Source organism: Panicum virgatum, chromosome 6K (assembly GCF_016808335.1).
Source record: "Panicum virgatum strain AP13 chromosome 6K, P.virgatum_v5, whole genome shotgun sequence".
Taxonomy (NCBI): Eukaryota; Viridiplantae; Streptophyta; class Magnoliopsida; order Poales; family Poaceae; genus Panicum; species Panicum virgatum.
The window spans coordinates 25,430,476-25,449,494 of NC_053141.1; positions in this window are offsets into that span (position 1 = coordinate 25,430,476).

Sequence of the window (19,019 nt, forward strand, 5' to 3'; positions counted from 1 at the left end):
TCCGCTTAGAAGCCGACTAGGGTGAGTCTGGCTGAACAGTCATTATTATTTTCTTCATTGGCGGTGAATCCTTGCAAAAAAGAATATCAGGGGCGGTTGGAAGGAAGTAGAATGGCTCCCCGTGACTGGTCATGGGTTCTGGATCATCTTGTTGCTGTAGGCAAGGTGAGCAGGGTTAGCCAAGTAAAGTGGTGGAGGACTTAGAATAAGTGCACGGATTCAGTACCTCTTCCTCGGGGATTGCATATTCAGGATCAATTTGCTGCTATAGAGGGCCTAAAGCTCTTCTGAATACATGAGTTTTCCACATTCCCCATCATGTGTGTAAGGAACATGGCACCATTTATGCCATTTCAAGTGATTTTGGTGATCGAATGACAACACAACACTTGGACTAATATGATTGTTAAGATGATCATTCTCAAGCTTTTAGGTTCAAGTGATGACAAAGAGAAAGAAAAGATAGGCGTAGCAAGGCCCGAAGGGCCGCCCCTAGGCATAGCAAAGCTCTTCAGTCAGTAGCACCGGAAGAACCGACGCCAAGGGCATCGGTGCATCCGATGGTAATCGGAAGAACCGATGCTATGGATTTCTGGTGCAGAAGGGAATCGAAGCCAAGTCAGCCTATAGTCACCGGTTGAACCGACGGGTCAAAAAGGGGCATCGGTGCATTGGGCGTCCTATGTTCCAGAGACGATGTCAAGAGCCCAGGAGAAGATTCTTCAGCACCGGTTCAACCGACGGTGCATCGGAGTATTGCGTCAGTGCAATGACGTCAGCGCCCAGAAGAAGATTCTTAAGCACCGGATGAACCGGTGATGCATCGGTACAAAGCATCGGTTCTACCGGTGATCACTGCGTCAGCTGTCAGGAGTTCAACGGCTACTTCGGGTTATGAGTGACTGGAAGAACCGACGCTACCTCAGCCAGAGGCATCGGTTCTTCCGGTGAAACACAGATTTTCAGCTGACCGTTGGAGCAACGGCTACAAGACTTGGTGGCCTATATATACGTCTCACCCCGGCCATTTGAAGATTGCTGGAGTTGCTGGACATCCCACACACACCCAAGAACATCTCCAAGCCATACAAAAGCATCAAGATCATATCCTTAGCCCTTAGCACACTTTGAGAGTGTTGTGTAAAGGATTAGCTCTTAGTGAGTGAGATTGCAAGGCCTTGGGCCTTTGTGCTGTGGTTCTTTAGCGAACCAAAACAAGAGCTTGGTGCGCCGGCACCTTGGAGCATGAAGCTCGCCGGCAACGTCATTGACCCTCCGACTTGGTGTGGAGCGGCGACGACATCTTTGTACGGGGGACGTGGAGACCCCCATCCTTTGTGGAGAAGCTCCTTAGTGGAACCCGAGGCCAAGGTGACCGTGATTGTGTTCACGGAAGAGACTTGGTGGCCGAGTAGCAATACTCTTAGTGAGTGCTACAACAACGTGGATGTAGGTGTGCCTTTGTGGCTAACCGAACCACGGGATAAACACCCGCGTCAAGAGTTTGCTATCTCCTATCCCGCTCTTTAAGCTTCCGCATTTCTTACTAGCAATTTGTGTGCCTTTACTTTCATAGAATAGTTTCTTGATAGGAAAGGCTATAGGTTGCTAAACTCTTTTGGGATAGGGGTTTCACACTAGAACAACCTAGTTGCACATCTAGATAGCATGTTTTAGTTTAAGTTTTGTGCAAACTAGTTGGAGCCATAGGTCTAAGTTTTTATTAGAGCCTAATTCACCCCCTCCCCCTCTTAGGCTAGAGCACCCGATCCTTACAATGTGTTAAAACCGATTGACGAGGGAGTAAAGGACACATCAGCTGGTATTGAAATGTGGAGGTTGTCAAATATGCTGTAGCATCTTGAACTGGTAAGACCATCGGGTAAATCGGCTCTACTCTCCACCAAGCGGTGAATATGGAAGTGTGGAGGGACTTGTCCTAAGCCAAATTGCCGAGCTGCTACGACTGGTTGATAGGTTTCATAACCTGGTTTGATGATTCTGTTGGAGGTACTTATGCCAACAGGGAGGAAGCCAGGTCGGATCATTAGGGAATATAGATGCCGAGTGCCTTCGTCATCGGCAAAGCTATCCAGCCTGAAGGTAGTTGGGTTCTCAAATGCTTTAGATTCAGTGAATGGAAAGTAGTGGGGATTGTCTAGACCTTTGTAGAAAACTCTAAACCAGTTTGCTGCATCTGTCGAGTTCAGTTTACTGCCAGGGAGGATGAATAGGGCTTGGCCATAGCTGGTGCATCTAATTTGCTTGCCATTCTTGTCGGGGAAGGAATTCATGGCTAGGCTTTGAAAGTTTGGAATCTGATGCTGGAAGTAGAGTTGTGCCCATAGCTGAATGAACCACCAAGGGCCTCCAGTTCTGAGTTTCCTTTGGCTGAGCAAACTAGTTGTCATCAGATGGAGACATCTGTATGTTTCTCCGAGAAAAAGTTTGCCTAGGCTGGTGCGGTTGCCATGGGCCAGATGGTAAGCCAAAGGAAGGTAATTCTTAGTTGGAGCTAAGGAAGGACCACCGAAGATAAAATGTTCTAACCAAAGATTTAAAAAGGCTGTGTGTTCCTTTTTAGTTACTGGACCTTTTGTCTTCATTTGCTGGTTCATGTAAGTACTCCAGTTTGTGCAGTCTGCCTTGGATGAAAGTTTGAAGGGGACTTCTACCATTCTGTGGGCTGCAGGATCAGTGGATCTAATGTCTAGGCCAGTAATCATGGTAACATCTAGCAGAGTAGGGGTCATGGGTCCATGACCAAAGAGGAAGCAGTTCAGAGCGTCGGACCAGAAATAGCCGATGGTCTTCAGAAGGTTTTCATCTTTATCAAGGGGGATAATGATAAACTGAGTGCATCAGCTATGTTCAATTCTTGCCACAACGGCATATAGGTTTTTGCTACTCTGCTATACCATGCAATCTAGCTCTCGGGTGGATTAGGCCAGGGTCTTAAGCAGTCGGCCCAGGAATTTAAATTAATGTCTTGACTTACGAAGGGGATTCTATTCGCTTCACATGAGATTAAATCTGTGGGATTTTCATAAGCTCGTGGGCCAAGACAAAAGGATTTGGGATTGGAAGGATGCGGCAAAAGGATGTCTGATACCTGGAGTTCAGAAATTCAGAAATTTATATATGGTGTCATATTTCAGAGTTTAATTCATTCGGAGGATTAATGAGCTGAGGAAAGTTGAAAGGACAGGCTGAATATTACCTTCAGACCGAGGATTGCCGTATCTACGATTAGAGATCTCACTATTTGCGCTTCAGAGTCCGCCATGGTTCAGATCTGCTAACTTAGGGTTTGGTTGTTTTGTGGGCCCTGGTTCAAGTTTTGGATATTGTTAGTTTTCGCTCGAACTTATGGAGCGGAATTGATAGAGCCGGAGTGCCCGATCTTTCGGTGAGTAGGGATAAATTCGACTTGGCAGAAGATGACCCTCACGATCCGACTACGACGAGCGAACCCGAAGCGCCAATGCAATCGCTGAACCAACTCCCTGTGGTTACCGACCTTGTTGATGCAAGATCAGCCTGATCACGAAGATCGTTTCCTGTCCGCAATCGAAGAACGAACAAGAAAAGGATGCGAGCAATCTGATTATCTCTCGAAGGTGGAGTTCTGAATGCACGAGGATAGCGCTGTTTTGCGCGTGTTCCTGAGTAGCTAAAGCTAGATGTAAACAAAACTCAAGTCTGAATTGAAAAGAAACTTCCCTATAAATAGAGGGAGAGGGGGGCGCAGCCCCTAGGGAAGGGCGGCCAGGAGATGGGGCGCCGCCCCTGGTGTCCAGGGCAAAGGGGAAGGGCGCAGCCCTAGGCGCCCACACAAGGGCCTCTGTTGGGCCAGCTTCTATTCTTCTAGGCCTTCATTCTTCAGTAGCATGACGAAGTTCAATTCTCTTGCACGGGCCCGAGTGCTTGGCCCAGAAGGTGGCGCCTGGGGTGGAGGTACATCTGGAGACGCTAGAGAAGGTGCTGCTGGTGTAGACGTACTCGTGGTGTCCTCATCATCCTCCCCTTCTTGAACTGAAGTCGTCCTCGACGGCAACTCCTCATCCTCGCCCGCATATGGTTTCAAATCTGCAACATTAAAACTAGTGGAAACACCAAACTCCGCAGGCAGGTCAAGAACATAAGCATTATCATTAATCTTGGTTAGCACCTTAAAAGGACCAGCAGCACGAGGCATCAATTTAGAACGACGCAAAGTAGGAAAACGATCCTTTCGCAAATGCAACCAAACCATATCACCTGGTTCAAAAGTAACATGTTTTCTTCCTTTACTACCAGCAACCTGATACTTAGCATTAGTAGCAGCAATGTTTTGTTGTGTTTGTTCATGGAGGTTAAGCATGTGTTCCACATGTGCAACAGCATCTATATGTGGGGCGCCCTCAGCATCAAGCGAAAACAAATCAATAGGCGCCCGAGGAATGTAACCATAAACAATCTGAAAAGGGCACATCTTTGTAGAAGAATGTGTGGCCCGATTGTACGCAAATTCAATATGAAGCAAACAATCTTCCCAACATTTCAAATTTTTGTCTAAAACAGCCCTAAGCATGGTTGACAAAGTTCTATTAACCACCTCAGTTTGTCCATCAGTCTGAGGGTGACAAGTTGTGCTAAACAGCAATTTAGTTCCCAATTTATTCCAAAGCGATCTCCAAAAATGACTGAGAAACTTAGCATCACGATCAGAGACTATTGTATTCGGAATACCATGCAAACGAATAATCTCTCGAAAGAACAATTCAGCAACACTGTTAGCATCATCAGTTTTATGACATGGTATAAAATGAGCCATTTTGGAGAATCTATCAACAACCACGAAAATGCTATCCCTCCCCTTCTTAGTTCTAGGCAATCCCAAAACAAAGTCCATAGAAATATCAAGCCAAGGGGAAGTAGGGACAGGCAAAGGCATATACAAACCATGGTTGTTCAGTCGTGACTTAGCTTTCTGACAAGTAGTGCAGCGGGCAACAAGGCGCTCGACATCACGGCGCATCCGGGGCCAAAAGAAGTGGGCGGCCAGCACCTCATGCGTCTTGTAGACGCCAAAGTGTCCCATGAGACCGCCTCCGTGTGCTTCCTTCAACAACAAAAGACGAACCGAGCTTGCTGGAACACACAGCTTGTTAGCGCGAAACAGGAACCCATCCTGCATGTGAAATTTGCCCCATGGTTTGCCATTCATACAATGAGCTAAGACATCTTTAAAACCAGAATCATCGACATATTGATCTTTCACAGTTTGCAAGCCAAAGATTTTAAAATCTAACTGGGATAGCATGGTATATCGACGAGACAAAGCATCAGCAATGACATTTTCCTTCCCATTCTTGTGTTTAATAATGTAAGGGAAAGACTCAATGAATTCTACCCAATTAGCATGACGACGATTCAGATTTGTTTGGGTACGAATATGTTTCAAAGCCTCATGATCAGAATGAATTATAAACTCGCGATGCCAAAGATAGTGCTGCCATGTTTGCAAAGTGCGAACTAAAGCATAAAGCTCCTTATCATAAGTAGAATATCTCAGGTTAGCACCGCTTAATTTCTCACTAAAATAAGCAACCGGTTTTCCTTCTTATAACAAAACAGCACCTAGCCCAATACCGCTAGCATCACATTCAAGCTCAAACACTTTATTAAAATCAGGCAATTGCAAGAGAGGAGCATGTGTTAACTTATCTTTCAAAGTGTTGAACGCTACCTCCTGCGAGTCACCCCAAGCAAATGGCGCACCTTTCTTTGTAAGCTCGTGCAAAGGGGCTGCAATGGAACTAAAGTCACGGACGAACCTACGGTAAAAACCGGCAAGTCCAAGAAAGCTCCGAATTTGTGTGACCGTCGTTGGTGTAGGCCATTCCCGAATGGCATCGATCTTGCTGCTGTCCACCTCAATGCCCTGTGGAGTAACAACATAGCCAAGAAACGAGACACGTTGTGTGCAAAAGATGCATTTTTCTATGTTTCCAAACAAGTGAGCAGTACGCAACGCATCAAAAACAGCACGCAAATGTTCTAAATGTTCTTGCATAGACTTGTTGTAAATCAGGATATCATCAAAATAGACAACAACGAACAATCCTATGAAAGGCCTTAGAACTTCATTCATTAAGCGCATAAAGGTACTGGGAGCATTAGTCAATCCAAACGGCATAACCATCCATTCATATAACCCAAATTTCGTTTTAAAAGCCGTTTTACATTCATCACCCAGTTTCATTCTAATCTGGTGGTAACCACTACGCAAATCAATCTTAGTGAAAATAATGGCACCACTAAGCTCATCTAGCATATCATCAAGGCGTGGTATAGGATATCGATAACGAATGGTAATGTTATTAATAGCACGACAGTCTACACACATACGCCATGATCCATCTTTCTTTGGAACAAGTAACACAGGAACTGAGCAAGGGCTAAGAGACTCACGGATGTAACCCTTGTCGAGCAACGCCTGTACCTGGCGCTGGATCTCCTTCGTCTCATCTGGATTTGTACGGTACGGTGCGCGGTTCGGAAGCTGTGCGCCTGGAATGAGATCAATCTGGTGCTCAATACCACGGAGTGGTGGAAGACCCGATGGCAAGTCCTTGGGAAAGACATCAGCGTACTCCTGCAAAAGGTTAGCAACCACAGGGGGAATATCCAAAGACGGTGCATCATCGAGTGAGACGAGCACACTATAGCATACAAGTGCATAGCAGGGCAAATGAGCATCGCAGAGATCATCAAAATCAGCACGTGTAGCAAGTAAAACAGGAGCATTCAACTTGATTTCAGAATTAGAGGGCGATGGTGATGGTTCAAGTTGTTTAGCATTCCTAGCAGCTCGAGCAAGATCATCTTGAACAATTTGTTCAGGTGTCATTGGATGTATAATTATTTTCTGACCCTTAAACATGAAAGAATAATGATTCGAACGACCATGATGCAAGCTATCAGTATCGTATTGCCAAGGTCTACCAAGTAACAAAAAGCATGCTTCCATGGGAATAACATCACAATCGACAAAATCAGAATAAGCACCCATGGAGAAAGGAACACGCACCGACCGTGTTACTCTAAGTTTTCCACCATCATTAAGCCACTGAATGTGATATGGATTCGGATGCTTACGAGTGGGTAATGACAACTTCTCGACCAGCACGGTACTCGCCAAGTTGTTGCAGCTACCGCTGTCGATGATGATGCGAATCGACCACTCCTGCACAACGCCCTTTGTATGGAACAGAGTGTGTCGCTGATTTTTCTCGGGCTGGGCGACCTGTGTACTAAGAACACGCTGCACAACAAGATTTTCATACCTATCCGCATCGCCCGGGGTGACATGTACCTCCTCATTAGCTGCATGGTCAGTGGCAAGCATAGCATGTCGAGGTTCTTCGGAATCACTTTCAGAAGAGTACTCACCATTGTCACGGATAAGCAAGGTACGCTTGTTTGGGCAGTCCCGAATCATGTGCCCAAATCCTTTGCAACGATGGCACTGAATATCCCGTGTACGTCCTGTGGAAGGAACAGCACCTGTGGGAGGGGGTGCTGCAGGTTTGGCCGACCCCTCGCGTGGTGTACTGCTGGTCGTGGATGACGCAGGTAGAGCAGGCGCTGAGCTGGTTGCCGGCCTTCTTCCTGCAAAAGAGTTAGGATATGTCTTCGAACGGCGTCCCTGCACTTCACGTTCAGCTTTGCAAGCATATGCAAACAATGTGGTCATATCAGAATATTCTTTATAATCAAGGATGTCCTGAATTTCGCGGTTCAAACCACCGCGAAAACGAGCCATAGCAGCGTCATCTGTCTCAAACAAACCACAACGAATCATACCTTTTTGTAACTCCTGATAATAGTCCTCAACAGACTGTTGACCTTGTCGAAAGCACTGCATTTTTTCAAGCAAATCTCGTGCATAATATGAAGGGACAAATCTGTGTCGCATGGCAACTTTTAATTGAGTCCAAGTGGTGGGAGTGGGATGTTTTTGTTTATATTCACGCCACCAAATTAAAGCAAAATCAGTAAATTCACTAATAGCAGCTTTAACTTGAGAATTAACAGGAATATCATGGCATGAAAATTTCTGGTCGACCTCTAGTTCCCAATCAAGATATGCAGCAGGATCATATTTGCCATTAAAAGACGGAATTTTAAATTTAATCTTAGCAAATGAGTCATTAGGTTGATGACGTACCACACGGCGGGCACGACCGGTGCGAGTACCCTCTTCCTGTTCCGTGTCACCGCCATAATCTTTCTGTAACTCTGTGATCGATGTGGACAATGTGTCGAGCCGTGCCACGATGGTGTCGAGCGTGGTCTTAGCGGCCATCTGAGCGAGGTCGAGCTGATCGAACCTCTCGGTCGATGACGTGATCGTCGAGTCAAGCCGTTCATGCATCGTCTTCATGTCCGCGGCCAGTCCATCAACTCGTGTCCGCATGTCCTGCAGCTTTTCATCCGTCATGCCTTCGTCTCCTGCCATAGTTAGCGCAAACACAAAAACAAAGCCTACGACAACAAGGGTGTAACGGTTCACAAGGCGCTCACAGTAGTGCTGTTATCAAATTCTTATCCGTTCTTACCAAGCACACAGGGGTGATCTGCAACCAATAGGTAGAACCGGCGAAAGATTGGAGGAGCGATTGCCTGGAGAAACAAAGTCTGCTCGTCGTAGAACTATGTGGGGTTCTGGGTAGGCTGCACTCAATTCAAGGGTTAGCACAATCAAACAATAATGCAAGGTTGAATTATAGTGCCAAACACGTAATCAAAGCTGCTGGAAACAAGGTGCAAAAGTTGAGCAAGGATATGGGGGAAAGGAAAAACACAAAAGTGAAGAACAAGGAGCAGCAGGGGCGCACACCTAGGCGTCCTGCGTGATGCGCCCAAATGAGGTAACCTCCTTTCTGTTTCCCTGTTTTTTTTGTTTTTTGTTTTTTTTTCGTTTCTGTTTTTTTTTTTCTGGAGAAACTCACAAACTGATTATATGAGCAAAGGAATACAAATGAGCAAGTTACCACACACACTTTTCAGGAAAAGTAGGGGTATTCCGGTAACAAGAAGACTGCCGCTCAAGATCCGGATGTCCCTTTGTATGGTAGGACTGCCGAGGCAACTAAGACTTTCTCAATTGAAGCCGATCAGGATTAGGCAAACCTTTTAAACTTGCTAAAAGGAATACACAACTGGTGCACAGGGAGGCGTGATCCGAAACAAAAAAAGGAAAAGGTGGGGGCGTCGGCGCGTCAGAGGCGCGACCAGAAATCACGCACGCGGTTGTGTTTCTCTCTTTCCTTTTTTTTTGACTTGCCAAACACACAAAGCAGGAAAGGGTGATCAGGGGCAGAGAGATGGTGGCGGCGCTAGGGTTAGACGAAAAGAAAACAAGGATAGAACACAAAGTAACCAGCAACAATTGAACGCGTAAGCACACAAATTCAACAATGCAAATTATTGAAAGAAAGTGCAAGGCTCAAAAGGTGCTGGGACAAGGATCTAACCTGATAATAATTTTTTTTTTGGTTTTGTGGACTGTAGGAAAGGGAAGAACACTAGATAACTCACCGATCAACCTGGAAACCTGATACCACTTGATAGAGCCGGAGTGCCCGATCTTTCGGTGAGTAGGGATAAATTCGACTTGGCGGAAGATGACCCTCACGATCCGACTACGACGAGCGAACCCGAAGCTCCAATGCAATCGCTGAACCAACTCCCTGTGGTTACCGACCTTGTTGATGCAAGATCAGCCTGATCACGAAGATCGTTTCCTGTCCGCAATCGAAGAACGAACAAGAAAAGGATGCGAGAAATCTGATTATCTCTCGAAGGTGGAGTTCTGAATACACGAGGACAGCGCTGTTTTGCGCGTGTTCCTGAGTAGCTAAAGCTAGATGTAAACAAAACTCAAGTCTGAATTGAAAAGAAACTTCCCTATAAATAGAGGGAGAGGGGGGCGCAGCCCCTAGGGAAGGGCAGCCAGGAGATGGGGCGCCGCCCCTGGTGTCCAGGGCAAAGGGGAAGGGCGCAGCCCTAGGCGCCCACACAAGGGCCTCTGTTGGGCCAGCTTCTATTCTTCTGGGCCTTCATTCTTCAGTAGCATGACGAAGTTCAATTCTCTTGCACGGGCCCGAGTGATTGGCCCAGAAGGTGGCGCCTGGGGTGGAGGTACATCTGGAGACGCTAGAGAAGGTGCTGCTGGTGTAGACGTACTCGTGGTGTCCTCATCAGGAATTCTCGAATTGCGCTCGGATTTGGAATATCTATTTCGAGTCGGATTCAGAGTGGGGGTGTGGTTTTGTTCTTATGCGAGTTACTTCCAGTTTTAAATTTTATCGGCTCTTGGATATTGGTAAAGCCCGATGCAGTGCCATCGGCTTTTGAGGGTTTGTCCGAGCAAGCAATTAAGTGGTAAGGAACTTTATTCATTAAAGATAAAGTTTTTACAAGAGAAAGAGCCGATTTGACAGAGGGGCGAACCCTTCGGCTCAATCTACACTACAATACTACTCCTACAGTACTACCTACATCTACCACCTGTAGGTACCTAGGTGCCTACGGCGCTTGGGGCTTCGCGCCGGCACGTTTCCGCCGTCACTGTCATCGCCGTCGTCGTCGCTGCCGCCGCTCTTGTCGGCGCTGCTGCCGTCGCTGGCCTCGTCATCGCTGCTCTAGCCGCCGCCGTCGTTGCTTTCCTCCTTGCTGTCCTCCTCGAAGGAGCCGAGGAATTGGAAGGCGCTTTCGGCCATCGGGTCGTCTTCGTCAGAGGAGGAGTTAATTTCCTCTTCCGAGCAGGAATCGACTCCGTCCCAAGAGAAGTGATCGTCGCTACTCTCCTCTAGCTCTTCCTGGAACAGGAGCCGGAAGTCCTCGCCGCTGGTCTTGGGTTCGTCGTCTTCAGAGATGACCCCGAAGTCGAACTCCTCTGCATCACAATGCAGAGGAGCGAGCGCCTCGTGCGCCGCCGTCGGGTCGTATTCCGGCGTCGGCTCTCGGAGATGGGGTCGAGGGAGGAGACGGAGGAACTCGAGGAAGAGGGGGAGAGAGGGAAGCTGATGGAATTGGAGCCAGAGGAGGAGGAGATCGCCATGGCTACAGGAGGTTTGGGTGCTCTGCGCTGTTTGGCTAAGGGAGGAAGATGAGTTTGTGGTGAAAGGAGTCGATTCGGGGTGAGATTAAATAGAAAAAATGGAAGATGGATCGGCACTTTCACATTCTACGAGGAACCGGCTGCAGAGACGTTGCATCTTCCGTGGTGGTTGTAGTGTGTTTTAATGAGCATATACAAGAAGATGAAGCAACGAGATGGTTTTGGAATTATCATTGCCAAAACCAGGGGGCATGTGTTATCGCCATAAATTAACAGGGCCGCAAGTGAGTTGGGCTTAATGTAGAAATTAAAGGAGGCTTACGAATCGGCTCCTGCATGGGCGTTCGGGCCATCTGGGCCATGTACCTTTAGGTTTAAGTTCAGTTTCAGTTAGAGATAGAGTCCAATATGGACACGTTAGTTTAGATTGTTTTTCAAGTCTCCGGACTATAAATATGTACCCTATGACATTTGTGAAGAGAACGACATCACGTCTCACAACAACAATTCTCAGCGCACCGCCACCCCTAATCCTAGGGTTTCATCCAAGTAAGCGCCATGCTGCCCTGATCACTTCTTGCGATTAGGGCAGCATTGTTCTTACTTTTACCTTGGTATTACTCGTACTGAAGCGTTTTTTATGGCGAGTAGTGCTAGTTATCCTGATGTTCTTAGCATGACCTTTAGTAGATCTATCATGCTCTTGTTGTTTATCATCTACGAATATCACATTATCTCCGCGTGATCATGTATTAATCTTACGCTAATTCTCGTTGCATAGGAATTAGTCGCGTAAAGATAACACCCTGCCTTTTTTATCTAGTAGATCTAATCTGTTATGATTTGTTCTTATACTTAAGAATCGACTTAATATCTGCTAGGTTAGGCCTTGCAAACGGGTTGGATGATCCAGCGACGTATTAGATGCTTTGCTTTGATCTTAATAGGGATTGATCCGGGAATCAGCTTTCGCTTATTCTTAGGCCTCTTTTCTGGTTAAGGTTTGGTTATCTATTACGCTTGTTAGGCCTAATTACGTGTAGGATGTTCCGATCTAGCAGTGAAGCTTTTACCGTCGTGGATTGGATTAACTAGATCTAATTGAAGTAGTCTTTGCAGTTATTTGCTTTATCTATTAATATCCAGATATGCAGATCTGATCTGACACCGGGAGCCGACCACGGCTCGGGCTAATGTTTACACGTGTTTGTGCATGTAGGAAAATCGTCGAAATCACGTTTGCACCTTCCTGATCGGGTATAGGTCAGGTGGCACGCCCTGCATCTCCGGAAGCATCGGCGTGTGCCAGGATCTGGGCCGTTGACCGAGGGACCGGTGCTAGCCAACGCCCCGGCAGCCTCCCGGCTCTTCGTGTTGCCTGTCACTACTCGCCGGTGGGTTTCGACCGACAACACCTAGTCATTCCAAATCAACAAATGTGGAGAAAACAAATATGCAAACTCCTAGACAATGTGGTAAAACTGCTACTGCTGTCCCTGAGGACATGGACCAGATGATGCAGCTAATGTTTGATATGAACAACGAAAGTCAGGTCTATGCGGGAGAAGAAGTGAATCAGGTGGAATCTGATGGTGACCAAATGATAGCAATAAAGAAGAGTGCACTGGAAAGTAATGGAGAAGAGAAGCTTAAGGTATCTAGAGCTTGTCTGCTTAAGGTGGATGCTCCGACGGAATGCAAAAAGAAGAGGAGTCTTCAAAATAGCAGAACAGATGGGTAAAAGTTTTGGAAATGGCTGGGGATGGCACCTCCATTGGTGAATGCTCGCACCTATTACGAGACATGGAGTTAACAGGGTCTGAGGATGAAAATGAACCTATGCCTGAGATGGAGATGATCTCTGTTGCTGAATGGCAGTATGGAGGCAGAAATTTGCTTCTAGACTTTGATGCTTGTGAGGAAAAACCAACTTAGAAGATGTCAAACCAGTAAAAGAAATGGAGAAGGTTGTGGATGTGAAGAAACGAAAGTGGAAAAAGCAAAGGGGGCCGATACAACAGGATGCTTGCCCAAGGAGGCACGCCAATGACGGCAGAACCATGATGGAAAAAGCGGTGGAGCAAGCGAAGATCAAAAATTTAGAGGTGCCGGCTAAGGGCAAGCTGGGTATCTCCTTTCCTATCCTTGAGGATAGTCTTTTACTTCATGTTGCTTCTAAGTTTAGTATTTCCTTAGGGGAAAATGTTGCTGTAGCCAATAAAAATATCTCCACTATGACAAATGCTGAGCAGGTCAATAACGATAAGTTTGAGAGGGATAACCCTAAGTTTGCTTTACCAATAAATTTAGATATGGTGATTAATCCTGAGGAGTTTCCTCCACTCAATGAAGTTGAGGCTCCAAGTAGGACACCTCTGTTGACATAGGACCAGAGGGGTGTACTGTCCTGGTCTTAGATTGTGAATAATCAGGATTCTGCTAATTCTAAAATGGTTATCAAATGAGAGGAGCTTTTTGGAACATTAGAGGCCTTAATAAGGCTGGGAGACTTAAATGTTTATCTGACTTTATAATAAACAATAGATTAGATTTTGTAGGTATTTAGGAGTCCAAAAAAGAAAAGTTTGAGGATGCTTTTTTAAAAGCTGTGAATCCTATCTTTGTGTGGAATTGGCTTCCTACTGTTGGAACAGCTGGGGGATGCTGGTTGGTTATAGGGAGGATAAAGTGGAAATTATTGGTTGGCAGAAACTTAAGTTCTGCTTAACTGTAGTACTCAGGAATACCTATGATAATTTCACTTGGAAGCTTTGTGTGGTGTATGGGTCTCCTTATAACGAGGGTAAACAGGAGTTCATTAATGAACTCCATTCTCTATTTGATAATTGGTCAGGCCCTTTCCTGATAGGAGGTGATTATAATTTGGTGAGAGATTTGTCTAAAAAAAATAATGGAGTTATTGATTATCACTGGGCCGACAAGTTTAATGACTGGATTAACTATTGGGGACTAGTGGAGCTTAAGAATCCTACTAGATCCTTTACTTGGGTGAACAATCAAGATCAGCCAATCATGGCCACCTAGACAGAATCTTGGCTAGTACCTCCTTTGAGCAGCAGTACCCACTGATAAGTGTGAGAGCGGCCTCCAGGGCGGGTAGTGATCACACCCTGTTAGTTATAGATTTTGGCCTCGAGGTAGGTCACAAACTACCACCGTTTAGATTTGAAAAGTGGTGGCTTGAAAAAGAGATTTCCATGAGCTGGTCCAGAAGGTGTGGGATACCCTGTGTAGTCAACATGACCCTATGGAGGTTTGGCATTTTAAAACCAGACTCCATTGGAAGAAGTTGAAAGGCTGGCTATCAATGTGACTACGGAGGTCAGGAAAGAGAAAAGTAGGCTGATGCAGCAATATGATATCCTAGATGGGAAATATGAAAATGGTTCTCTGGTTGAGGAAGAGGAAGAGGTAATGAAATGCACCCTAGCTAAGCTAGAGGATTTTTGGAAGATGGAGGAGATTAAAGTTAGGCAGAGGGAGAGAGAGAGAGAGAGAGAGAGAGAGAGAGAGAGAGAGAGATGTTAAAGAGGGAGATAAGAACACAATATATTTCCATGCTGCGGCTAACCAGAGGAGAAGGAAGAAAGCGGTAACAGCTTTGGAGGGAAGTGATGTGATGGTAGAGGAAAATGGAGCTATGCTCAAGTTAGCAGTAGACTTTTATAAGAAGATTTTTGGGTTTGAACCCAGATTAGGAGTTAAGCTTAGAGATGACTTTTTAAAAAGCGAAGAGAAAGTAACTTCCTCTGAAAATGCAGCCCTTGAGGCTCCTTTTGCTGAGGAGGAAATCAAAGCAGCTGTGTTTGAGTCCTATTCTGATGGAGCTCCAGGCCCTAATGGTCTACCTTTCCTTTTCTATCAGAAGTTTTGGGAAGTGGTAAAAAAGGACTTAATTGCCCTCTTTAGTAGTTTTGATAAGGAAGAGATCAACCTAGCAAGGCTGAACTATGCCACTATTATTCTAATCCCAAAAGAGCCAAATGCCAACAACCTGAGAAAGTTCAGACATATAAGTCTGTTAAACTGCAGCTTTAAAATTTTCTCAAAAGCCCTGAACAATAGGCTGATTAAAGTGTGTGATAGGCTCATTGCTCTAAATCAAACTGCCTTCAATAAAGGTAGATTTATTCTGGAAAGCGTGGTGGCGGCTCGTGAAATCATTCATGAGGCGTCGAGAAAAAAAGAAAAGGGTGTTATTCTTAAGTTAGATTATGAAAAAGCTTATGATAGAGTGAGTTGGGAGTTCCTGGAAGAGATGCTAGACTCAAGAGGTTTTGGAACCAATTGGATCCACTGGATCAGGTGTGTGGTGAGAGATGGATCACTTTGTGTTAGACTCAATGATGAGGACAACCATCACTTCAAACTTGGTAAAGTCCTAAGACAGAGCGATCCTCTCTCCCCCCCCCTCCTTTTTAATCTTGTAGCTGATGTCTTCACTAGGATGCTCATGAAAGCGGCTAACCACAATTTAATTACTAGTCTGATGAAGAACTCCATTGATGGAGGAATCATTGGTCTACAATATGCAGACGACACAATCCTTTTTTTAGAGAATGATTTGGATAAGGCCAGACACTTCAAGTGGTTGCTGGCCTGTTTAAAAAATCTCTATAGCATGAAAATAAACTATGAAAAAAGTGACGTGATGACCATTGGCCTTTCAGAGGAGTGTAAATAGTATACTAGGCTCTTCTGCTGTAAACTGGGCACTTTCCCCTTCAAATACATGGGCATCCCCTTACACTATGCTAAGCTTAGAAGAAAGGATATCCAATCGGTTATTGATAAAATAGTTAAAAGGATTGCGGGGTGGAAAGGGAAACTCCTATCTTATGGTGGGAGGCTGACCTTGCTAAAAGCTTGTTTATCAAGCATTCCAGTCTATATGATGTCTGTGATCAAGTTTCCTAAATGGGCTTTGCAAGCCACTAACTCCCAGATGTCTCATTTCTTCTGGAATAACTAAGAGGGTGAGAAACAAATACCATTTAGCTAATTGGCAACTTGTGGCCCAGAAAAAGGAATATGGGGGGCTGGGGATCCCTGATTTAGAAACTTTGAATTTATGTCTCTTGGCCTCTTGGATTAAGAGATACCACCTTAATAAAAACAATATCTGGAGGCAGATTGTTGATAGCAAGTATACCTTGGACAATCCGAATATCTTCTGCTGCTCTAACATAGGGGTTTCCCCTTTTTGGAAAGGGGTGCTCTAGGCATGTGAGGCAGCAAAGATGGGGTACTACTGGAAACTAGGAAATGGAAAGTCGGTTAGATTTTAGGAAGATAGATGGTTTGGTAACTATAGCCTAGCCATCCAGTTTTGGCCTTTGTATGTGATTGGTAATGAAAAAGGAGCTACAATTGATGAGGCATGGGATGGAACTAATCTGAAATTCACTTTCAGAAGGGCAGTTTCTGAACAGAGCATATCTTTGCGGTATGAGATCTGCAATATTGCAGAGTCTCTTACCTATATGGAAGAGGACGACAGTTTGATTTGGAGCTTTAGCTCCTCAGGCACTTACTTGGTCCAATCTTTGAATGGTGTGGTTAGCTTCCGAGGGATGAAACCTATTTATCCCCTAGCAGCTTGGGGATTGAAAATCCCCCCTAGGGTCAGGTCTTCCTTTGGCTTCTTAGTAACAACAAACTGCTCACTAGAGACAATCTGAGTAAGAGAAGGCCAGTAGCGGATACAACGTGTGCGTTCAGCTCTGAAAATGATTCGATTGTGCACCTGTTCTTTGATTGCTGTGAAGCAAAAGAGGTTTGGCCCCTGTGTGCTAACAGTTTGGGTATCTCTTTGAATCCTGGGTTTGAGTCTATTGGTAGACTTTGGATCTTCAAGAAAAAACATGCGATCACTAACCTCTGCACGTCTGCTATTCTTTGGTGCATTTGGAACTTACGAAATGCCATTTGTTTTCAGGGGGAACGATGGACGGATGTGCGAAAAGTGATGACCAAAGCCTACGGGGCGATAAGAATATGGAAAAGCCTTTGCAATGGTCTAGAATCGATGCAACTGGAAAAACTGGTGGAAGAGATGGAAGTAACTGTCAGGCGGCCGCTGCACATCGACTGGGGACATCAGCTTCTTGGGGGGATCAGCAGAGACAGAGCTTGGTGGAGAGGGGAGCAGTCGCTTCAGCACCTTTTGGCACGCGCATAGTTTCTGAAGTTTTGGCTGTGGGGCTGTGTACTGAACCAATGGTAGTCACGGGGGAGCGGGTGCGCCTGAGAGTGATCTTCTTTCTGTGCTTTAAACTTGTTGTAACAGACTGAATCATTTTTCTTCTCTTGTTGAGAAGGTAAATGAGGGAACCTTCCTTTTTCTCTAAAAACAAATAATGCCATTGGTACTAAATGGGTTTTTTGAAATAAGCAAAACAAAGATGGTATTGTTGTGAGGAACAAGGCAAGATTGGTAGCTCAAGGCTTCACTTAAGTTGAAGGTTTGGATTTCAGTGAAACTTTCGCTCACATAACATAAAACTTTTTCAAATAGATGTAAAAAGTGCTTTTTTAAAGGTGGAATTAGTGAACTAGTGTATGTTGAACAACATCCCGGTTTTGAGGATCCAAAGAAGCCAAATCATGTGTATAAGTTGTCAAAGCCTCTCGATAGTCTTAAGCAAGCTCCTCGAGCTTGGTATGAGAGACTAAGGGACTTTCTTTTGTCTAAGGGCTTCAAAATTGGGAAGGTTGACACTACCTTGTTCACTAAATCTATTGGAAAAGACTTATTTGTTTGTCCAATTTATATTGATGATATTATTTTTGGTTCTACTAACCCAAGCTTTTGTGAGGAAATTGGTGACATGATGTCTAGGGAATTTGAAATATCCATGATTGGTGAATTGAGTTTCTTTCTCGGACTTCAAATCTAGCAACTCAAGGAAGGCACATTCGTGTGTCAATCTAAATATGTAAAGGATATCTTGAAGAAATTTGGTATGGAGGATGCTAAGCCTATTAAGGCACCTATGGCTACAAATGGACATCTTGATCTTGATGAGGGAGGCAATCCGGTTGACCAAAAGCTTTATAGATCCATGATTGGGAGTTTTGCTTTATTTGACCGCATCTAGGCCCGACATCATGTTTAGAGTTTGCATGTGTGCAAGACATTAAGCAGCCCCTAGAGAATGTCATTTGACCGCTGTCAAGCGTATCTTGGGGTATTTGAAATTCACTCCAAATATTGGCTTATGGTATCCAAAGTGTGCTCAATTTGAATTGGTTGGATATTCGGATTCGGATTATGCCGGATGCAAAGTTGGTAGAAAAAGCACTTCCAGTGGTTGTCAATTTCTTGGAAGGTCTCTTGTTTCTTGGTCTTCGAAGAAACAAAATTCAGTTGCTCTCTCAATCACCAAAGCTGAATATATTTCAGCCGGAAGTTGTTGTGCTCAATTACTATGGATGAAGCAAACACTTCTTGACTTTGGTGTGAATTTCAAGGAAATTCTCTTATTATGTGACAATAAAAGTGTTGTGAAGATTGCATCAAATGATATTGACTTCTCAAATGTGGCTTAAAATCAAGTGCATATGCTATTTGGCTCTCTTATGCATTCTTTGGTTTGCATTTCTTACATTTTTGGGGTATTTGTGATTTTGCCTTGATGTTGCAAGTTTTATTCAATTTTCGTGATCAAACATGTTTTTATTACTCCATGGAAGGTTTTCACGCTGATTTTGCATTTTTTTGGATTTGTATATGAACAATGATCCCTTGATCAAATTCATCTTGAGGACCTTGGCTAAATTTTTGGGCAGTGAGAAAAAAGAACTGCGAACAGTCCGTAGTATATGGAGGATAGTATGCTTATAATTGGAAATTTTGGTCAGAAGCTAGGTAAAACACTGGTTG